Source organism: Bufo bufo, chromosome 3, assembly GCF_905171765.1.
Source record: "Bufo bufo chromosome 3, aBufBuf1.1, whole genome shotgun sequence".
NCBI lineage: Eukaryota > Metazoa > Chordata > Amphibia > Anura > Bufonidae > Bufo > Bufo bufo.
The window spans coordinates 420142821-420167860 of NC_053391.1; the positions used below are offsets into that span (position 1 = coordinate 420142821).

General features: G+C 40.8%; 1 long non-coding RNA gene across 1 annotated transcript; it reads left to right on the top strand.

Annotated features, from left to right (window-relative positions):
* Window positions 1–2140: 2140 nt before the first annotated feature.
* On the top strand, window positions 2141–24392 carry LOC120996475. Its single transcript, XR_005777787.1, has 3 exons — window positions 2141–2240; window positions 18105–18109; window positions 24381–24392. It is a non-coding gene; the product is annotated as an uncharacterized LOC120996475 (long non-coding RNA).
* Window positions 24393–25040: the final 648 nt, after the last annotated feature.

Here is a 25040-nt window from a genome sequence, read left to right on the forward strand (position 1 = left end):
TACATGCTACAGACATAGTGCTGTGATGTCACAACAATACTTAGTGACCAATCAGTAATATCTACTCAGACCTGATAAAATGTGAATGTATTGCGCAAGAAATATGCGCATCATTAGTGCCGATTTGCGCAATCGTGAAAATAATGACTGGAGATCACGAATTCTAGAATTCGCGAATTTATTGTGAATATTATGCGAAAAATTTGGGAAATATTGCTTAAACGAATATTGCCTACGCTGCTTATCACTACAGTAGCAACAAAGGAATGGCACAACATAGACTCATAAGAACAGATGCTCCAGAATCATTATTACATGGGGAATGCAAATAGTTACACAGACTTGTCAGGTGACAGGTCCTCTTTAAAGTGGACAAAATTTTTAAAGACTGGTGAGATTTTTCAGCATATGTAGAAAACGTTTAGGAAGGAGAAGTAAGCAACAGGTTATTGAAATTAAAAAAAATGCAATTTTCCTTTTAATGAACTTTGACAAGAAATTTGATTCGTTATGAATTAATTCATCACAAACCACTATAAATCAGGTATACCCATATGTGCACGCTCCATAAGCGTCGGGTGCTGGCTGTATCATACAGCAGACACCTGGCTGCAATGACTGGGAATGGTGATTTGGGTGAATAGGACAAGGGATCAAAAGATCCCAGGTTCTAGCCCCCTAAGGGGGTTAAACTTTGTCACTATAAAAGTAAAAAGTAAAAAAAAAAAACAACACTGTTTAAATCACCCCCCTTTCCCAATTTTACATATAAAAGCATGTAAAAAATAAATAAAAAAAAAATAGAAAATGTCTGAACTATTAAAATATTCATAAAACTTTCATGTGCACTGATTTCCATAATGAAAAAAAAAATGAAAAACACGCAATTCATCATTTTTTTGTCCGTTTTTCCCATCAAAAAGTTGAATAACAGTGATCAAAAAGTTCTACCTGTACGTACAACAAAAATGGTACCAATGAAATCTAAATTTCATCCCGCAAAAACCAAGCCTTTGCAGACCAAAATATATTTAAAAAAAAGTTGGTCCTGTCATATTTGTATTGAGCAGCAAAATAAGGACATTATGACATTTGCATCACACACTGAACACTGTGATGTCAAAACCCCAAAAACCTTGGCGGAATGGAATCATATTCTTTTATTTTTATTTTTTTACCAAAAAGAAGTGTACACAAAACCGTTGTGGGAAGCTCACCAAAATAGAGCACAGCCTGCTACCATCCAATAGCTAGACAAATAATATACAAAGTAAAGGCCAGCTAACAAGAAGTCACCTAAATCTTATTTATTTCTCACTTATGAAATTATGCATATTATATGGCTAATCATGCATACATTATTCCACTATCATATACTGACATAAATGTGCCAAATAGCAATATAAGGCCAATGTAGTTATAAAACAGTTATAAAATATAACATATAAAATTAACATAAAATCAAAATAACAGTGTAATTATAATATTCACGGTCCCTTCTTTCTATTAGGCTGCTCTACCTAGTGGACAAGGAAATACATTTCACTAATTCATCTGTTACATTGTTGGGTGAAATTCCCAAATTTTTGTCTGTGATATACCCCTGCTCTACATAGTGGAAAGGGAAATACATTTCACTAATTTGTCTGTTACATTGTTGGGTGAAATTCACAAATTTTTGGCTGTGATATACCCCTGCTCTACATAGTGGAAAGGGAAATACAATTCACCAATTTGTCTGGTACATAGTTGGGTGACATTTATCAATTTTTGGCTGTGATATACCCCTGCTCTACATAGTGGAAAGGGAAATACAATTCACTAATTTGTCTGGTACATAGTTGGCTGACATTTACCAATTTTTGGCTGTGATATACCCCTGCTCTACCTAGTGGACAAGGAAATACACTAGAAAGTGTTCTGGAGGTGGTTCAGCGAAAGTTATGAAGAGGCACAGGCCTCTCTATAACTTTGGATCATCCAGCGCCAGTTCTAAATATAAGACAGCTTCCGAGTTGTCTTACATTTAGACCATTTTCTACACCTAAAACAGAAGTAGAAAATGAATGAAATGGGCCTGCCGGCCTGTACCTTTCCCCGCCCATGCCACAGCCGCAATTTTAAACCTGTGGTAAGCGAGGCGAAGTCACAGATAGCAGTGCAACTAACCATTGCCCAGCCATCTGCGCCTGAAATACGCCTAATTTAGGTGTATTTCAGAATAGTAAATGACCCCCGCAGTATTGAGGACCTGTCTGTTTTAGTAACTACAGTACTTGCGTTATTCATGTAATACCAGTTCTGGAGAAACTTATCTTATCATTCTATGTTTCCTGTATTAATCCTAGAAGTGTATAAATAAATTGCCAGAAGTCTGCAGTAAAGGTACTGCTGGGTGTTACCAGTATTGGGTGTGTAGTACTCTGTCCAATCAGTTCTGCTGGCGTCACATGGCACAGGTAACTGGAAACACCCATCTGTACCTTTACTGCAAGTTGCTAGAACTAGTGTTGATCGCAAATATTCTAATCACAAATTTTTATGTCGATTATCGGCACTTCGAGAAAATGTGAAGTTGTAGAATATAGTGCTATATATTCGTAATCGCAAATATTCTAGATTTTTTTTCGATCAGTAACCTCCCTTCTTGCTTGTGGGCCAATGAGAAGGCTCCAATATATTTGTCAGAGCTTAGCAACATCCCTAGCAACCAATAGGAAAGTTGCCTACCCCTTTACTATATAAGAAACTCCCCAGCAGCCATTTTCTGCACTTTTTTTTGCAGTTCTGAGAGAGAGAGAGAGCAATGACATTTCTGTGCTCTATCCTTTCATCTGGATCCTATTCCTTATCCAACTACATTAGATAGATAGTTAATATATATATATATATATATATATATATATATATATATATATATATAAAATACAGATAGCTATTGGGAGATAGTCAGTGTAGGTTATATCCTTATTTAGTGTAACTGATAGGTTTCAGTGCTGGGTGTTAGGTAGTGTGATAGGAATTACTGTTTCTCTGCTATCCATACATACATGCTACAGACATAGTGCTGTGATGTCACAACAATACTTAGTGACCAATCAGTAATATCTACTCAGACCTGATAAAATGTGAATGTATTGCGCAAGAAATATGCGCATCATTAGTGCCGATTTGCGCAATCGTGAAAATAATGACTGGAGATCACGAATTCTAGAATTCGCGAATTTATTGTGAATATTATGCGAAAAATTTGGGAAATATTGCGTAAACGAATATTGCCTACGCTGCTTATCACTACAGTAGCAACAAAGGAATGGCACAACATAGACTCATAAGAACAGATGCTCCAGAATCATTATTACATGGGGAATGCAAATAGTTACACAGACTTGTCAGGTGACAGGTCCTCTTTAAAGTGGACACAATTTTTAAAGACTGGTGAGATTTTTCAGCATATGTAGAAAACGTTTAGGAAGGAGAAGTAAGCAACAGGTTATTGAAATCTAAAAAAATGCCATTTTCCTTTTAAGATAACACAGTTACAGCATAGATACAGTTGCAAAAAAAAGTATGTGAACCCTTTGGAATGAAATGGATTTCTGCACAAATTGGTCATAAAATGTGATCTGATCTTCATCTAAGTCACAACAATAGACAATCACAGTCTGCTTAAACTAATAACACACAAAGAGTTAAATGTTACCATGTTTTTATTGAACACACCATGTAAACATTCACAGTGCAGGTGGAAAAAGTATGTGAACCCTTGGATTTAATAACCTTTGGCAGCAATAACTTCAACCAAGCGTTTCCTGTAGTTGCAGATCAGACGTGCACAATGGTCAGGAGTAATTCTTGACCATTCCTCTTTACAAAACTGTTTCAGTTCTGCAATATTCTTGGGATGTCTGGTGTGAATCGCTTTCTTGAGGTCATGCCACAGCATCTCAATCGCGTTGAGGTCAGGACTCTGACTGGGCCACTCTAGAAGGCGGATTTTCTTCTGTTTAAGCCATTCTGTTGTTGATTTACTTCTATGCTTTGGGTCGTTGTCCTGTTGCAACACCCATCTTCTGTTGAGCTTCAGCTGGTGGACAGATGGCCTTAAGTTCTCCTGAAAAATGTCTTGAGAAACTTGGGAATTCATTTTTCCTTCGATGATAGTAATCCATCCAGGCCCTGACACAGCAAAGCAGCCCCAAACCATGATGCCCCCACCACCATACTTCACAGTTGGGATGAGGTTTTGATGTTGGTGTGCTGTGCCTCTTTTTCTCCACACATAGTGTTGTGTGTTTCTTCCAAACAACTCAACTTTGGTTTCATCTGTCCACAGAATATTTGGCCAGTACTGCTGTGGAACATCCAAGGTGTCCAAACTTTTGGTCTGTACTGTATATTCCCCCTAAACTATAAGAAGCAAACTCTGTCAGGCAGAGCAAAGACACTGAATTTTAAAAAGGCTAATTTACCTGGGTTGAGGGCAGAATTTCAGAGCATATACTGGGAGCAGCTACTGTCACATAATAATACTAAGGATAAATTGGAGAGCTTTAAATCCACATTGAATAATCGCACAAAATTATTAATTTTTTTAGGTAACAAGTATAAACAGCTAAAATTAAACCTCCCATGGCTTATAGCTACTGTAAAAAGGGCAATAAAAGACAAAAAAGGGTATTTAAAAATACAAATCTGAGGGGTCAGCTATAGCGTTTGAAGATTACAAAGGGCTTAATAAAATCTGTAAAAAGGAGATAAAATTAGCAAAAATAAAAAACAAACAGCAGCTGGCAAAAGAAATCCCAAAAATTATTTAAATATATAAATGCTAAAAAAAACAAGGTCCAAGCAGGTAGGTTCCCTAAATAATGGTAAAGAATGGGGGGGGGGGGGGGGGGGTTAGTCACTGAAGATAAGAAAAAGGCAGAGTTACTAAATGGGTTTTTTAGCCCTGTGTATACAAAAGAAGAAAAAGGAGCTCAGCTGATATCTGTGGTGCTGGGGCTGTTAGTACATTCAGCAATTTACTCCACTGGCTAACAATTTTTTAAAATATTTTCTAGGTATTGGTGCAGTGCCAAGTGTTTAGAGCAAGGCAAATGTGGTGCCCATATTAAAAAAGGATCTAGATCCTCACCCTAGACCAGTTAGTTTAACTTCTGTTGTGGGAAAAATGTTTAAGGACTCTTAACCTCTTAAGGACATAGGGCGTACAGGTACGCCCTTGTGCCCTGGTACTTAAGGACACAGGGCGTACATGTACGCCCTGTGTATTTTCGATCACTGCCGTGCGGCTGGCAGTGATCGGAACCCGGTGCCTGCTCAAATCATCGAGCAGGCACCTAGGCTAAATGCGCGGGGGGGTCCCGTGACCCCCCCATGTCGGCGATCGCGGCAAACCGCAGGTCAATTCAGACCTGCGGTTTGCTGCGATTTCTGAAGTTTCTGGTCCCCGCAGTCCCTGACCGCAGGGATCAGAAACTTTATATGCCATAAAAAAAGTTTTATTTACCCCCCCCTGCACCCCCGAATGATTTTTATGGTGGCGGGAGGTGCAGGGGGAGGGTTGCGGGCGGTGTGGGCGGTGCGGGAGGCGGGCGGTGCGGCAGGCGGGATCGCGATCCCCCGCCCGCCTCCCCTTGTATAATCGTTGGTGTCTAGTGGGGATACCAGGGTGCCAGCACATTGCTGGCACCCTGGTATAAACGGCTGACATCTGCGATGCGATGTCAGCCGTTTAACCCTTTCCATACAGCGGTCCGTACGGACCGCTGTATGGAAAAGGTTAACAGCGCAGGGAGCTCCCTCCCTCTCCCATCGGGGGGCTGCTGTGCCTTTGCAGCCCCCCGATGGGGAGGGAGAGAGCCCCCCGAGAGATCCCCTCCTTACCCTTCCCCGTCTGCGAAGTTCTGAGCAGTACTGAGCAGACGGGGAAGGTTCCCATGGCAACAGGACGCCTCTCAGGCGTCCTGCTGTCCATGGTGCTGAACAGATCTGTGCTGAATGGCATAGATCTGTTCAGTGTAAGTAAAATACAGTACAGAACAATATATATTGTTCTGTACTGTATTATTCAGACATCAGACCCACTGGATCTTCAAGAACCAAGTGGGTCTGGGTCAAAAAAAAGTGAATAAAAGTGAAAAAAAAGTAAAAATCAAAAAACACATTTATCACTGATAAAAAATGAAAAAAATAAAATTCCCTACACATGTTTGGTATCGCCGCGTCCGTAACGACCTGATCTATAAAACGGTCATGTTACTTTACCCGAACGGTGAACACCATAAAAATAAAAAATAAAAAACTATGATGAAATTGAAATTTTGCCCACCTTACTTCCCAAAAAAGGTAATAAAAGTGATCAAAAAAGTCGCATGTACGCCAAAATTGTAACAATCAAACCGTCATCTCATCCCGCAAAAATCATACCCTACCCAAGATAATCGCCCAAAAACTGAAAAAACTATGGCTCTTAGACTATGGAAACACTAAAACATGATTTTTTTTGTTTCAAAAATGAAATCATTGTGTAAAACTTACATAAATAAAAAAAAAGTATACATATTAGGTATCGCCGCGTCCGTATCGCCCGGCTCTATAAAAATATCACATGATCTAACCCCTCAGATGACCACCGTAAAAAAATAAAAATAAAAACGGTGTAAAAAAAGCCATTTTTTGTCATCTTACGTCACAAAAAGTGTAATAGCAAGCAATCAAAAAGTCATATGCACCCCAAAATAGATGCCAATCAAACCGTCATCTCATCCCGCAAAAAATGAGACCCTACTTAAGATAATCTCCCAAAAACTGAAAAAACTATGGCTCTTAGACTATGGAGACACTAAAACATTTTTTTGGTTTTAAAAATGAAATCATTGTGTAAAACGTACATAAATAAAAAAAATTGTATACATATTAGGTATCTCCGCGTCCGTGACAACCTGCTCTATAAAATTACCACATGATCTAACCTGTCAGATGAATGTTGTAAATAACAAAAAAAAAACGGTGCCAAAAAAGCTATTTCTTGTTACCTTGCCGCACAAAAAGTGTAATATAGAGCAACCAAAAATCATATGTACCCTAAACTAGTACCAACAAAACTGCCACCCTATCCCGTTGTTTCTAAAATGGGGTCACTTTTTTGGAGTTTCTACTCTAGGGGTGCATCAGGGGGGCTTCAAATGGGACATGGTGTCAAAAAAACCAGTCCAGCAAAATATGCCTTCCAAAAACCATATGGTGTTCCTTTCCTTCTGCGCCCTGCCATGTGCCCGTACAGCTGTTTACGACCACATATGGGGTGTTTCTGTAAACTACAGAATTAGGGCCATAAATAATGAGTTTTGTTTGGCTGTTAACCCTTGCTTTGTAACTGGAAAAAAAATATTAAAATGGAAAATCTGCCAAAAAAGTGAAATTTTGAAATTGTATCTCTATTTTCCATTAAATCTTGTGCAACACCTAAAGGGTTAACAAAGTTTGTAAAATCAGTTTTGAATACCTTGAGGGGTGTAGTTTCTTAGATGGGGTCACTTTTATGGAGTTTATAATCTAGGGGTGCATCAGGGGGGCTTCAAATGGGACATGGTGCCAAAAAAACAGTCCAGCAAAATCAGCCCTCCAAAAACCAAACGGCGCACCTTTCACTCTACGCCCCGCTGTGTGCCCGTACAGTAGTTTACGGCCACATATGGGGTGTTTCTGTAAACAGCAGAGTCAGGGCAATAAAGATACAGTCTTGTTTGGCTGTTAACCCTTGCTTTGTTAGTGGAAAAAATGGGTTAAAATGGAAAATTAGGCAAAAAAATGAAATTCTCAAATTTCATCGCCATTTGCCAATAACTCTTGTGCAACACCTAAAGGGTTAACGACGTATGTAAAATCAGTTTTGAATACCTTGAGGGGTGTAGTTTCTTAGATGGGGTCACTTTTAGGGAGTTTCTCCTCTAGGGGTGCAGCAGGGGGCTTCAAATGGGACATGGTGTAAATAAACCAGTCCATAAAAATCAGCCTTCCAAAAACCAAACGGCGCACCTTTCACTCTACGCCCCGCTGTGTGGCCGTACAGTAGTTTACGGCCACATATTGGGTGTTTCTGTAAATGGCAGAGTCAGGGCAATAAAGATACAGTCTTGTTTGGCTGTTAACCCTTGGTTTGTTAGTGGAAAAAATGGGTTAAAATGAAAAATTAGACAAAAAAATGAAATTCTCAAATTTCCTCCCTATTTGCCAATAACTCTTGTGCAACACCTAAAGGGTTAACAACGTATGCAAAATCAGTTTTGAATACCTTGAGGGGTGTAGTTTCTTAGATGGGGTCATTTTTGGGTGGTTTCTATAATGTAAGCCTCGCAAAGTGACTTGAGACCTGAACTGGTCCCTAGAAATTGAGTTTTTGTAAATTTCGGAAAAATTTCAAGATTTGCTTCTAAACTTCTAAGCCTTATAACATCCCCAAAAAATAAAATATCATTCCCAAAACAATTCAAACATGAAGTAGACATATGGGGAATGTAAAGTCATCACAATTTTTGGGGGTATTACTATGTATTACAGAAGTAGAGAAACTGAAACTTTGAAATTTGCTAATTTTTTTCAAATTTTTGTTAAATTAGGTATTTTTTGGTGCAAAAAAAATTTTTTTTTTGACTCCATTTTACCAGTGTCATGAAGTACAATATGTGACGAAAAAACAATCTCAGAACGGCCTGGATAAGTCAAACCGTTTTAAAGTTATCAGCACTTAAAGGGACTCTGGTCAGATTTTCAAAAAATGGCCTGGTCCTAAGGTGTAAAAAGGCTGTGTCCTTAAGGGGTTAAAGGGAACCTGTCACCGGGATTTTGGGTATAGAGCTGAGGACATGGGTTGCTAGATGGCCGCTAGCACATCCGCAATACCCAGTCCCCATAGCTCTGTGTGCTTTTATTCTGTAAAAAAAACGATTTGATACATATGCAAATTAACATAAAAGAGTAATATCTTACTTGTGTGACCAGAGAAGAGTCATATTTTCAAGCTATGACTCATCTCAGGTTAATTTGCATTGTATCAAATCGGTTTTTATACACAATAAAAGCACACAGAGCTATGGGGACTGGGTATTGCGGATGTGCTAGCGGCCATCTAGCAACCCATGTCCTCAGCTCTATACCCCAAATCCAGGTGACAGGTTCCCTTTAAGGGACTATATACAGGAGTATGTGACAGTAAATAATATTATGTGATAACCAACATGGGTTTACCAAGGACAGAAGTTGTCAGACTAATCTGATTTGTTTTTATGAGGAAGTGAGTAGTAGCCTAGACAGAGGGGTGGCTGTGGATGTAGTGTTTCTGGATTTTGCAAAGGCTTTTGATACTGTCCCTCATAGATGTTTTATAGGTAAAATAAAAGGTATATAGGCTTGGAAAGTATAGTTTGTAATTGGATTGAAAAATGGCTGAAGGACCGTGTCCAGAGAGTTGTGGTCAATAATTTCTATTCAGAATGGTACCGGGTTATACTGGGCCCAAGGTTCAGCGCTGGGCCCTCTATCATTTAATTTATTTATTAATGATATCGAGGATGGGATTAATAGCACCATTTCTATTTTTGCAGATGACATGAAGCTATGTAGTACTGTACAATCTATGGAAGATGTCCATAAACTACAAGCTGACTTGAACACTCTGAGTGATTGGGCATCAACTTGACAAATGAGGTTCCATGTGGATAAATGTAAAGTTATGCATCTTGGTAGTAATAATCTCGGTGGTTCATTTGTCCTAGGTGATGTAACACTGGGAGAGTCACTTATAGATTAGAATTTGGATGTCCTTGTATATCATAGATTAAATGACAGCATACAATGTCAATCAGCTGCTTCTAAGGCCACCAGGATATTGTCATGCATTAATCGAGGCAATGAGGCATGGACTCGCAGGGCAGGGATGTAATATTACCACTTTACAAAGCGGTGGTGCGGCCTCATATGGAATATGCAGTTCAGTTCTGTGCACCAGTCCATAGAAAGGATGCACTGCAGCTGGAAAAAGTACAGAGGAGAGTGACTAAACTGATCAAGTGGCATGAAGGATCTTAGTTATGAAGAAAGATTAAAATAATTTAATGTATTTTGTCCTGAGAAGAGACGTCTAAGGGCGGGACATGATTAACCTATACAAATATATAAATGGGTCATACAAAAAATATGGTGAAAAACTGTTCCATGTAAAATACCTTTAAAAGACAAGGGGGCACTGCCTCCGACTGGAGAAGAAAAAGTTCAGTCTCCAGAAATGTCAAAGCTTCTTTACTGTGAATCTGTGGAATAGACTTCCTCAGGACGTGGTCACAGCAGGAACAGTAGACTGTTTTAAAAAGGGTTTAGATGGGGGGAGGAGCTAGCGCCTGAAGCTGATGGTTGCCTGAGGCTGCAGCTCCGTACTGAAAATCACCCTTACAGCTTTCATAATTAGCCCCCAGACATAAAAATGGTCAAGATCGGTGGCTCAAAGGCTGGAGAATCCTCGGATTCGAGCAGACATGTGGCTAACAAAGGTGACATGGATAAATTTGTCAAGAAAGCCGCCGCTGCATTCGTTGCCCGAGATAACCAAATGGCGCCGGTTTCACCTCGCGCCGCCAGCTACACACAGAGGGACAAGGAGTCATCTCCGGAGGTAGAAGACCCCACAGATAACCTCCCGATCTCCAGATCCTACCTCAAAGAAGCACTGTCGGCGACCCTCGCGACTGCACTGGAACCCCTGAGTACAGACCTCTCCGCCATCAAGCAGGATGTCCGGCATATCGGGAGGAGAGTGGAGGTACTAGAAGAATCGCATGCGGCTATGGCGAATCACCAGATCCAGGTTGTTAGCCGCCTGACCTCCGTACAAAGCAATCTCAATGCTTTATACTGTGCAGTGGAGGATCAAGAAAACCGCGGAAGACGCAACAACCTGCGTTTTCGCGGCGTCCCAGAATCCGTCACCGCAAGCGATATCTCGCATACAATCATCCAAATCTGCCTTTCCTTACTGGGCCCGGATTCTGTACATGAGGTAATCCTGGAAAGGGCACATAGAGCCCTCCGACCCAAACCTGCAACAACGGCCCCTCCCAGGGATATCATATGCAAATTTCTAAGCTTCCAAGTAAAAGAAGCTATCCTTTCTAAAGCGCGATCTACCAGAGATTTAGCCTGGGAAGGTTTTGATATCTCTATTTTCCAGGATCTGGCCCAGTCCACTCTGAGAAAGAGAAGAATTCTAAAGCCCCTGACGGACTGGCTCAGATCACATAATATTCAATACAGATGGTCCTTTCCCTTCAGACTGTCCTTTTTCCATGAAGGTCGCAGGACGAACATCACCTCCTACACAGATTTGGACCAAGCCTATGTTCAGCTTAACATCGCCCCCATAGGAATCCAAAATTGGGACGTAATCCAGGACCTATCACTCCTCCCGGACCTGCCGGTTCCCATTCCGTGGGAGAAGCAACGTACCCCCAAGAATACCAGAGCCAGAAGAGATCCTTCATTTTCCACTCCGAGGAGGCTAACCATGGGGGACTGAGAATTTTATCTACTCATCCTATCATTTATGGAGGTTCTATAACCACTATCTGATCAGTCGTATATGTAAGACACATGATAATCTTTCTTATAACCCCCCTCCCCATCTCCTTACCCATTTATCTCTGTCTCCCTCTCCTCAGCCCTCCCACACATATACTCCTTCAAACCTATTCTTCTCATTAGGTCAGACCATTACCGCTCTATTCTCAACCTGACATATCCTTGTCTGGTCATACATCCCGGCATTGGGTGATGACTAAAGTCACTAAATATCCCCCCTTCTACTTATACACTGGATTCTAAAGTGTTATTGCTGAAATGCCTTAATATTTGGTTTCCCCTGTCCTCATATTCTATGAGGTTTTGTTTCATGTTTTTGTTATGTGGATGTCTCCAATCATTTACTACTTTAATATACCAGTCATGTTGCTATGTATACACATTTAGACGGTTTTACCGCAAACATACAAACTTAAGGTCTAATCTATATATTTCTCATCTCCGGATTCAAGGTCGACAGTGGCCCCACACACAAACTGAAGTGAAATGACTGCTCTAACAGTTGCGTCCTTTAATGTTAAAGGATTTAATGCCCCCTCCAAAAGGTGTCAAATTTTCTCACTACTCAAAAAGAATGACACCGCTATATTATTCCTACAAGAAACCCATTTTAAATTTAACCGCTACCCTGACCTGTCTCGCTCCAGCTTCCCTGTGTGGTTCCACTGTGGCTCGGGCTCCTCCTCATCCAAGGGAGTTAGTATTGGTTTCAGCAAAAATACAGTTTTCCAATATTCTTCGCATATTCAAGACTTAGAGGGAAGATATATAATGTTAAAAGGCTCTATAGCTAATCGTATATATACATTAATTAATATATATGCCCCCAATGTCAACCAGGCGTCTTGGTTTGATTCTATCTGCCCAATTATAGAGTCTTTCCAGGAAGGCATTGTTGTCATGGGAGGGGACTTTAATGTTGCCTTAAATCCCACCCTAGACTCTTCAACAAAAAAATCTGCCCTCTCTCGAAAGACGCTTAACTCCATAAATAAAATATTTCATAATCTGAACCTGGTTGATACATGGAGAACTTTTAACCCCTTTGAAAGGGACTATACCTTTTTTTCTAACGTCCATGGCTCATACCAGAGGCTAGACTATTTATTTATTTCTAAAACCCACCTCCAGTTATGCGCCAAAACCCGTATAGATTCCATTCATCTATCCGATCATTCCCCTATTTTTATCACGATCTTCACCCCCCAAGTAACATCTAAATCTATTAACTGGAGACTGAACGAACAACTAATTTCCTCAAAAGAAAATAAAGCCAGAATTCAGAATTCCCTCAAAGACTTCTTCTCCCTAAACGCCCTCCCTGACACCTCCCCTCACGTTCTCTGGGACACTCACAAGGCCTTCATAAGAGGCCAACTCATTAGCCTTGGGGCCTATCAAAAAAAACTAAAGAAGGCCCGAATCGATGACCTTTTATCTGAAATTAGTAAAATGGAAGCAATCCATAAAAAATCACTGTCGGACACTCACCTATTTAAACTTAACACTCTTCGTTCTGACCTAAAAAATAACCTTAATTCAATTTCGGCCAAATATTTTCTTAACTCCCAGTTTAATTTTTTTGCCCATGGCGATAAAGCGTCTAAATTTGTCATGAATAGATTAAAAAAGAGGAGAAACCACAACTACATCTGCAAAATTCACAATAATAAAGGAGAGGTAGTCACGACTTCTAAAGAAATAGCCTTCCAATTTCAAACCTTCTACCAATCCCTTTACAATTTACCCCAACCCTCTACCATTGACAACGATCTCCTAGTTACTGAAGCTATCAACAAATTCCTGGACTCAGTTTCTCTCCCGAAACTCGATTCTTCTAATAAAAGGATACTAGAATCCCCTTTTTCAATGGATGAACTGAAATCAGCTATTAAAATGCTCCCAAAAAACAAAGCCCCAGGACCTGACGGCCTCACTGCCCATTACTATAATACATTTAGCGAAACCATATCCCCTTTCCTGTTAAACGTATGTAATCATTCACTTAAAGGTACCCCTCTCTCAGTAGATATGACGAGAGCCCTCATAACCATTATCCCCAAAGAAGGTAAGGACCCAGCCCATTGTGCAAATTATCGCCCCATCTCCTTACTCAACCTAGACTTAAAAATCCTGGCCAAATTGTTAGCGAACCGCCTATCCCCTATTCTCCCGTCTCTAATACACAAAGACCAAACGGGGTTTGTGATTGGCAGAGAGGGCAAAGACAACTCTGTCAGAATTCTCAACACCATTCATCACGCCACCAAACTATCTCATCCCCTAGTTCTTCTCGGCACCGACGCCGAAAAGGCGTTTGACAGGATTAGTTGGGACTTCTTACGCCTTACGCTGTCTAAATTTGGTTTTCCAACACCTTATATTGACGCAGTCTTCTCCATGTATTCCAACGCTTCGGCGTCGGTGCTGGTAAATGAAACTACCTCCCCTTCTTTCTCTATCAGAAACGGCACGCGCCAAGGGTGTCCACTTTCCCCTCTGGTTTTCGTTCTTTCTATGGAACCACTCCTTCAAGCCTTCCGTCAAAATGACAAAATTAGAGGTATTAAGCTTGGAGATCACGAACACAAAATCGCAGCATTTGCGGACGACCTTCTCCTCCTAACTTCCAACCCAAAGACATCCCTTCCCTTAATTTATGACATCTTCGAAAAAATCAGTCCCCTTTCGAACCTGAAAATAAACATGAAGAAATCTCACATTCTAAGTTTAGGCCTAAACTCCCGTACTAAAACGGACTTAGCAGCTCATTCCCCATTTAATTGGGATACCCCCTTCATTACCTATCGAGGCATAAAAATAAGCACTGATCTATCCAAATTATTTCAACTCAACTTCCTTCATCTGTTAAAATCCATGCAAGAACAATTAATTAACCTCCACCCTCAAACACTATCCTGGTTTGGCCGGAAAAATATATTTACCTCATTAGTCCTCCCCAAACTTAACTATTTACAACAAGTTCTCCCTCTCCCAATTCCAAAATCTTTTTTTCAATCCTTAGACAAAGAAATCAGATCATTCATATGAAGCCACAAGAAAGCCCGCATCCGTTTCTCTACTCTACAAAACCCCAAATTCTCCGGTGGTATTAACCTCCCTAACCCTTCATTATATAATTCAGCTATGCTATTAACCAGAGTGGTAGACTGGTTCAGGGACCCTACTTATAAATCCTGGCCTAGAATGGAGGCTGCAATGGCCAAAACCTCTTTTAGAACCCTCCTGATCCTGCCTCAACAGGACCGAGTTAAGTTTAAATCCACCAGTCCATCTATTATTGCTACTCTAGAAGCCTGGAACAAATTCCAAAATTCGGATCATGGGATCCCATTGCCCTCCCCTCTAATTCAAGTTAGAGACTTAATAGACATGGCCACACCGGAATTGAAACAGAGTCTTCCCATACAGACCCGTAAATCTGAAATTCCAGTGATCTCCCTCTTTGGGGTAGATGGCAAGTTGATTCATAAAGTCCACTTTGACTCGCTCTTTCCTGAGGCCAAACTTTTTCCCTCTCTTTATTCGTCTATATCTGCCAACTTAACAAAATGGGTCCCCTATCAGGCACTATTAAGACCCCTTACTTGGTTTGAAAGTCTTATCGACGCTAAACAACCCCCAAGAAAATTAATCTCCCAACTATATAGAAGATTGAATAGCCCTATATGTCCCCCAAAATTGCCATTCATTGGAGCCTGGGAAAAAGACCTGAACACCTTACTTTCAGAATACGACCAATTGAAGCTTTTTAAAGAACCCCACAAATCCTCCAGATGTGTTAGGATACAGGAAAATGGGTACAAAATACTGTCTAGGTGGTATAAAACACCCGACATTACCTGTAGATATAGCACTAGTGGTTCTGATGTTTGCTGGAGGTGTGGCGAGGAGGTGGGAAAAATTTTTCATATATGGTGGTCCTGTCCACCGTTGCAAAGCTGGTGGTCAACGATCTTCAAACAATGCAATTTAATTTGCAAAACTGATATTCCGCCTTCTCCTCAATTAGCTTTACTAGGCCTTTCCCATCCCCGCTTATCCACCGGCATCACTCCATTGTTTAAAATACTGCTTTCAGCAGCACGCCTCTTAATCCCCAGATATTGGCTTTCGTCGGATCTTCCTCCTCTGGATTATTGGATAAACAAAGTAGACTCCTTATATAGGTTTGAAGACCTATCTGCCTGGGAGAATAACTCCCATAATAAATTTGAGGCCCTTTGGAAACCATGGGTTCTATTCAGACACTTCAATGAGACCAAATAAATGTAAAGGTACAAGCACACTTTAGAGTAGACTGGCGACTTAAGACACTATTATATATATAAGATAATAACCTTCATTACTACACAATGTATGAGGACTGACATCCACTACGTTAATTTTGTTAACCTATTGTTGTTACGTTATTGATGACCAAACAGTACTTCACTGTATACGGATGTGTACTACCTTTTGACAAGGAATCTCTGTATTGTAACTTTACATCTTTCAATAAAGCTTTTGAAAAATTTAAAAAAAAAAAAAAAATAAAGGGTTTAGATGAATTCTTAAAAGTAAAAAACATGAATGCTTATGAAAACGTGTAGAGTCTCACTTCCTTCTGCTATTCACGTCCCCACCTATCCCTTGGTTGAACTTGATGGACTTATGTATTTTTTGAACGGTATCAACTATATAGCTATGTAACATAGCTTTTGCAAGCTCTGGGACCTCCATGGCAACCAACTTCCCCTTGTTATTGCAAAGTGGCGGGCGATAGAGAGAAAGAGGGATCCCCCTCCCTCTGCAACCCTTTGGATGGCATGGTCAGCATTGACTGCAGCATATAAGGGATTAATCCTCCAGCATCGGGCTTTCTGTATTGCCAGCAGGTACAGCGGGGTATCGGCTGTCAGTAACAGCTGGGCCCCTGCTGTTGATGGAATGAGCGCTGCTCCTGCATCTGCACAATCACCCTGAAGTACTATTACGGAGGAGGTCAGGAACTAATTTCCCGCTGTGCTGTAATAGTACGATGGAGGTTGGGAAGGGGTTAAACACACAAGATGTTAAGGCAAAAAGGCAGTGGCTTGTTGGGACCAGACATTCAAAAAGTAAGCCTCAACAGTGGTCGATCCCTGCCCCTGTTTATACACACACACGACGAAATCAACTCGTGGCCAACTCTGCAGTGTGAAGAATCAATTTATTTGCACTGCCCGCACAGTGTAAAATAAGACCTCCCTGTAACAGTAAATCACAGTAACTGGTTAACAGAAGCAGTTAAATATCATTTTAGACATACCACAAACAAGAGAATGAGACAGGTGTATCACCCCACTTTGTGAATCAGGGCCTAATAGAATTGCTTATCTATTAACCAATGTGGATATGCCACAAACAGTAGAATGAGACAAGTGCATCATCCTAATAGACTTGCCTATCTATTAATCTATGTGAACACTCCGCAAACAGTAGAATGAGACAGGTGTATCACCGCCAATTTGTGAATCAGGGACTAATAAAATAGTTTTTCTATTAATCAATTGTCAGGGACCCAGGGGGGCCGTTTCTCATCAGGTTCGCAGATGCGGGCATCGGGTGCAGGTGGCTCCACCTTCTCCTCTTCCTGGCAGGGTGTCTGGCGCTGGTGTGGCCAGTGCGCATGTGCGGGTCGGGCGCCGGGTGTACACAAGCCGCGCGCGTGCGCGGGGATATGAGCATAGTGTGCACGCGCCATTCCAAGTCACAGGTGCTACTCAGGCTGGGGGAGGACTTCAGCCTTCACCGCTGCCCACAGCCTTATGATTGGCTTCTGACTAGGAAGCTTCCAGGTTGCCTGGCAACCAGGGCAGGCGGTCCTGGGTTCAAGGTGTACTTAAAGCCGGTCAGAGCCTTGACTCATTGCTGAGTTATTCTACCTTATGGTGAACACCCAGCTCTTTCCTGTTTATTCTGACTTCCCGGCTACCGACTCTTTGCCTGATCCCTTGACTACGATTCCTGCTGCCCGCCACGACCCGGAACTGGACCTGACTATCCGATTGGATTACCCTTTTGTACTCCGCTGTTTTTGGAATTATTTCGTCCCTGCCAAGGGGTTCCACATCTGACCCACTACTCCAGCCTTGACATCAATGTGGACACCCCAATGTGGATTACCCGGTGCCCTACACCGTGATTTAACCTGCAACATATTCAACAATTTAATTCAACAGATTAAGTATTAATGCTGCAGCAGGTGAAATAGATGAACAATTGAAGAAAAAAAGGGGTGATTTATCTATGTCCTTGGGATTATATAGGGAAATTTAGATGCTCACCAGCATAAAGATAGGCATTATAGAGAAGGTTCCCACCTTGATTGAGGTCACCTTGCCATGGTGGGTGGGCACATATATTTTTTTATCAAGATATATTTGCTGAGAACCTCATATTTATTATGTCAAAAGTGGTATTAGTATGTGTTTGAATAATTGGTGCTAAATTTATCAAATGTCACAAATAGTTTAGTAAATGTGATGTATTTTTAAAAAGGACATTTTTGTCAATTTTTTTCAACTCCACCCCCATTTGCTGACTATTTAAAAATATCACATTGATAAATCCAGAGTGATGCTAATGATTATACTTAATTACATCCACTTTCCCACCCAATTTTGAAAACCATTGTAGGTGGTGTATAAATGAAAAATGTAAATCCCCACTAGGGTAATGCTCATAAAAGGAGAAAATGTTTAAAGGATAGATCCTGCTTCTACTCTTTTTTTGGATCCACTTTTAATTTTAGCTTGTTGTATCAGGAAATCTGACCAAATCTGAATGTGCACTGGCACCCATGCAAAATGTTTACATTTGGACAATATTGCTACTATGATTTTAATAAGCTGGCCTGAATCAGCAGGTCCCAATTCTCAATTATAGCTTTACCCAGGAGGGCTGCTTTTTTTTTTTTTTGTACATGTACCTGACATTTATTGTTCATTTTCTATCAAGTCAAAGTTAACAAATGTTTATCAGACTCTCTGCACAAAGCAGCATCTTTCCTAATCCTTGCCTTATTAAAATAATATGAATTAATCATAGAAGGCAACAAGGCACATCAGTGAACTTTGCTTTTATCATATCTCATATGAAATTAAAATAATTTTGCAGAAGGATATCTAATACCTTAAAGTGTAACTCTGGCAAAACAGGAATATTCAGCTTTAGGCCACAGCCATGGAGGTGTATATGTCTCCACATTTACTTAACTCTTTTTGGCATTTGAAGCATTTTCTATGATGACCTCAGACTTGTAGATCCTGACAAAGCCTGCTTTTTTTCAGTTTTTTTTTTTCATTAAAACATAAAATCCCTACCATTAAAGAAATAATCAATACATGAATTCTGTAGGTCGTTCTATAAGCTTCTCTTGATTAAAAAGAATTTACAATGGAGAATATTTGACAAATTCCACCGGCCAAGGCATTATTCTGACTTCCTGTTTCTTCACCAAGAAGCTAATATTAACATAGCTTAGAAATTTGGTTTGGAAGGCTTTTGAACAATATTATTGCATTTTACTTGACTACAGGCATGGCACAATGTGGTACGTTGGAGACTTCAGTGTTTTTTGTACTTTCAAATCCCAAATACCAACTGTTACATTTGAAACAACATTATTGACAAAATAGGAGATACAGAAGTGTTGAACTTGCATACAAATGATCTGGATCCCAATTGTTTAATAAATAAAATAATATCACCCATTTCAGGCACTTTCTTATTCTCATAATATTCTGTGAGTTTACTGTAATTATTTATAAACCAAACTGAAGAAAAAATAATTTCCTCCCTCAACTCTCCTTCCCACCCCACCTCCCATTGTGGCTTGCTCTATATATTGTAATGTTCCTTCGCCAGCATGACCTCTTTGCCTTGCCACCACGTGGGATAGCGAGGTGACGTAATTGGCACATCGCAGGTCCTGCTGAATGAAGATAGAATAGACTGCTGCAGCGAGATCAAGTGGATGAGTTGGGGGGGTTTAACCCCTAAATGGCCATATTCTTTTGCATTTTTTCTTAAGAATGCTATTATTTTCCTTTATAAGACATGTTATAATGGAAAATAATAAAGTGAAGTTCGGGTTCGGGGTCATTTTCGGGTGAAGGTCGGGTACCAAACCAAAATTTGACCTGAAGCTCGTCCGAAACCAGCAAACCCGAACTTCCACGGGTTCGCTCCTCCCTATCAAACTAGTTTAAAGTAAAACTGGCTTTGCTGCCCATAGTAACCAATCAGATTCCACCTTTCATTTTCCAACTGAGCTCTAAAATTGAAAGGTGGAATCTGATTGGTTGCTATGGCCTGTTTTCTTTTACACTGGTTTTGATAATTGTCCCTCCTTATGTTTTCATATTCATTTAGAATTATGTAATTAGAAAATATTGAAGCTACTTTTTGTTCAATCATTATTTTGACCTTTTCAATGTTAAAGTAATTTCAACATCATTTACCAAAACGTGTGCTCTGACTACCACCCTTTTGAGTTTGCTTTTGAAGGATAGAGAAATGGTTCCTGAAAACAGTTCTTTTAAATTCATAGCTTCAAATCATGACAGCACTCACACATAGAAGTTGTGCTCAGCATTACATGCAAATGAGTATGTGAAATGCTTCTTTATAAGTCTCCACTGATAGGAATGCTTACATGCAAATGAGTCCATGAAGACTTCCAAATAATGTCAGATGCTTGTTCTAAAGATAAACACCAATTAATCCACCCCTGCAAAAAACATTAGGGAGAGAACCCCTGCAAAGAATATCAAGAGAACAATTTTACCAAGTAGAAGGCATATTGCAATCAGGAAAATATTGTCATTCTGCACTTGTACAATGTGCAAGTAACAACATTCTGCCTGCCAAGGGAAAGAACTGCAATTTGCATATTGTGTAAGGAATATTGACATACATTAATAAAATTACATTCATTATATTGGTGCTGATGTTAACTTAAATGTTAGCATTCTGTGCAGTGTTCATGCTTTAATTAAATTCAGGTTGTCCAGTGGCTTGCCGAATAAAAGATACATAGAACTTGTCACCCTTCATTGGCTTTATGTGGTTTAAAATAAAGTAAAAATTTGTTTTTGGCAAATAACTTTTCTACAAGGTTTTAATCATTGTATTATTATAAATGAATCTTCCTGGGTGTTTTAAACTAGAATTAGGGTCAGTTTTACTTCTACACCTGTATCCTGTCGGTAGACACGACAGAATATAGGTGGTCCTTTACTATAAGAAATTTGCCCATATTAGGTGTATTTCTGGTGCAGATTGTGGCACAAAGGTTATTTGCACTGCAATATGCAACTTTTTCCCACTGATGTCAGGTCTGAAAAATGGGGGCATGGTGATGAAGGGAGCGTGCCATGAGGTCCGTCTCATTGATTATTTAAACACTGGTTTTAGGAATAGAAAATGGTCTAAACTTAAGCCAGCAAGGAAGCTGGTTTACATTTAGACCGACCGTGTATACTCAAAAGTTATGTACTGTCTGTCTCCTCTACATAACTCAACAGATCCACCGCCAACTAAAGGGGTTATTAAGACCGGCGTCTAAAACTCTGGTCTTAATAATTGCCCCCCATAGTGTTAAAGTATGTGCCTAACACATGAAGACAGATCAAAACATAAGTCCGCTTACACTGGCCAATAATTGTTACAATTCACTCATCTTAGAGTAATCATCATAATTATAATTTGCCAGTGAGAATACAAATGATACGTTAGAAAACCCACAGCCTATGATCTTCAAAGATCATTCATCTATACAAAATATATTGTACAATATTTTTAAATATTTTCAAATGATGCATGACATTTCTTATAGTTTGCAAATTTACATACCTATTATCATGTGCAAAATAAATTACTAGTTGTGTTTGGACTGTTGTGTGTGGAAAACATTCAAAAGTACAGGACATGCATGTTTACCAGCAAAAGGTAAAGGGTTTGTCCTACTTCGGCAAGTGGCATTTGTCAAGTAGAGAAAGTTAATACAAGGCATTTACTAATATATTATTATCCATATTGCTTCCTTTGGTTACTAGACTCATTTTTCCATCACATTATACACTTCTTGTTTCCATGGTTACTATCACCCTGCAATCAGTGGCCCTGCACGCTATAGAAAAAAGCACTGGCCTCTCTGGTGGCCAGGACAATAGGAACACACATAGGTCATTGCTTTTTGCTATACAGTGGAAGCAAAACTACCAATCTTGGATTGAAGGGTTGTCGTAACCATGGAAACTAGAAGTGTATAATGTGATGGAAAAATTAATCCAACCAGCAGAGGAAGCAATGTAGACTAGCATAATATGTTAATAAGTGGCTTGTATTAACTTTCTCTACATAAAATATGCAATTTTCTGAAGTGAGACAACCCCTTTAACCACTTCCCGCAACTGTAACGCCGAAAGGCGTCATTGCGGCGGCTCCCCCAGGCTACGCTAACGCCAATAGGCGTCATCTCGCGTGAGCCGAGATTTCCTGTGAACGCGCGCACACAGGCGCGCGCGCTCACAGGAACGGAAGGTAAGAGAGTTGATCTCCAGCCTGCCAGCGGCGATCGTTCGCTGGCAGGCTGGAGATGTTTTTTTTTTAACCCCTAACAGGTATATTAGACGCTGTTTTGATAACAGCGTCTAATATACCTGCTACCTGGTCCTCTGGTGGTCCCCTTTGTTTGGATCGACCACCAGAGGACACAGGTAGCTCAGTAAAGTAGCACCAAGCACCACTACACTACACTACACCCCCCCCCCCGTCACTTATTAACCCCTTATTAGCCCCTGATCACCCCTGATCACCCCATATAGACTCCCTGATCACCCCCCTGTCATTGATTACCCCCCTGTCATTGATCACCCCCCTGTAAAGCTCCATTCAGACGTCCGCATGATTTTTACGGATCCACTGATGGATGGATCGGATCCGCAAAACGCATCCGGACGTCTGAATGAAGCCTTACAGGGGCATGATCAATGACTGTGGTGATCACCCCATATAGACTCCCTGATCACCCCCCTGTAAAGCTCCATTCAGATGTCCGCATGATTTTTACGGATGCACTGATAGATGGATCGGATCCGCAAAACGCATCCGGACGTCTGAATGAAGCCTTACAGGGGCGTGATCAATGACTGTGGTAAAAACCCCATATAGACTCCCTGATCACCCCCCTGTCATTGATTACCCCCCTGTAAAGCTCCATTCAGACGTCCGCATGATTTTTACGGATGCACTGATAGATGGATCGGATCCGCAAAACGCATCCGGACGTCTGAATGAAGCCTTACAGGGGCATGATCAATGACTGTGGTGATCACCCCATATAGACTCCCTGATCACCCCCCTGTAAAGCTCCATTCAGATGTCCGCATGATTTTTACGGATGCACTGATAGATGGATCGGATCCGCAAAACGCATCCGGACGTCTGAATGAAGCCTTACAGGGGCGTGATCAATGACTGTGGTGATCACCCCATATAGACTCCCTGATCACCCCCCTGTCATTGATTACCCCCCTGTCATTGATTACCCCCCTGTAAAGCTCCATTCAGACGTCCGCATGATTTTTACGGATCCACTAATAGATGGATCGGATCCGCAAAACGCATCCGGACGTCTGAATGAAGCCTTACAGGGGCGTGATCAATGACTGTGGTGATCACCCCATATAGACTCCCTGATCACCCCCCTGTCATTGATTACCCCCCTGTCATTGATTACCCCCCTGTAAAGCTCCATTCAGACGTCCGCATGATTTTTACGGATCCACTGATAGATGGATCGGATCCGCAAAACGCATCCGGACGTCTGAATGAAGCCTTACAGGGGCATGATCAATGACTGTGGTGATCACCCCATATAGACTCCCTGATCACCCCCCTGTCATTGATCACCCCCCTGTCATTGATCACCCCCCCTGTCATTGATCACCCCCCCTGTCATTGATCACCCCCCTGTAAGACTCCATTCAGACATTTTTTTGGCCCAAGTTAGCGGAATTATTTTTTTTTTTCTTACAAAGTCTCATATTCCACTAACTTGTGTCAAAAAATAAAATCTCACATGAACTCACCATACCCCTCACGGAATCCAAATGCGTAAAATTTTTTAGACATTTATATTCCAGACTTCTTCTCACGCTTTAGGGCCCCTAGAATGCCAGGGCAGTATAAATACCCCACATGTGACCCCATTTCGGAAAGAAGACACCCCCAGGTATTCCGTGAGGGGCATATTGAGTCCATGAAAGATTGAAATTTTTGTCCCAAGTTAGCGGAACGGGAGACTTTGTGAGAAAAAAATTAAAAATATCAATTTCCGCTAACTTGTGCCAAAAAAAAAAATTTTCTATGAACTCGCCATGCCCCTCATTGAATACCTTGGGGTGTCTTCTTTCCAAAATGGGGTCACATGTGGGGTATTTATACTGCCCTGGCATTCTAGGGGCCCCAAAGCGTGAGAAGAAGTCTGGTATCCAAATGTCTAAAAATGCCCTCCTAAAAGGAATTTGGGCACCTTTGCGCATCTAGGCTGCAAAAAAGTGTCACACATCTGGTATCGCCGTACTCAGGAAAAGTTGGGGAATGTGTTTTGGGGTGTCATTTTACATTTACCCATGCTGGGTGAGAGAAATATCTTGGTCAAATGCCAACTTTGTATAAAAAAATGGGAAAAGTTGTCTTTTGCCAAGATATTTCTCTCACCCAGCAAGGGTATATGTAAAATGACACCCCAAAACACATTCCCCAACTTCTCCAGAATACGGCGATACCACATGTGTGACACTTTTTTGCAGCCTAGGTGGGCAAAGGGGCCCATATTCCAAAGAGCACCTTTAGGATTTCACAGGTCATTTACCTACTTACCACACATTAGGGCCCCTGGAAAATGCCAGGGCAGTATAACTACCCCACAAGTGACCCCATTTTGGAAAGAAGACACCCCAAGGTATTCCGTGAGGGGCATGGCGAGTTCCTAGAATTTTTTATTTTTTGTCACAAGTTAGTGGAAAATGCAGATTTTTTTTTTTTTTTTTTTTTCATACAAAGTCTCATATTCCACTAACTTGTGACAAAAAATAAAAACTTCCATGAACTCACTATGCCCATCAGCGAATACCTTGGGGTCTCTTCTTTCCAAAATGGGGTCACTTGTGGGGTAGTTATACTGCCCTGGCATTCTAGGGGCCCAAATGTGTGGTAAGGAGTTTGAAATCAAATTCTGTAAAAAATGACCTGTGAAATCCGAAAGGTGCTCTTTGGAATATGGGCCCCTTTGCCCACCTAGGCTGCAAAAAAGTGTCACACATCTGGTATCCCCGTACTCAGGAGAAGGT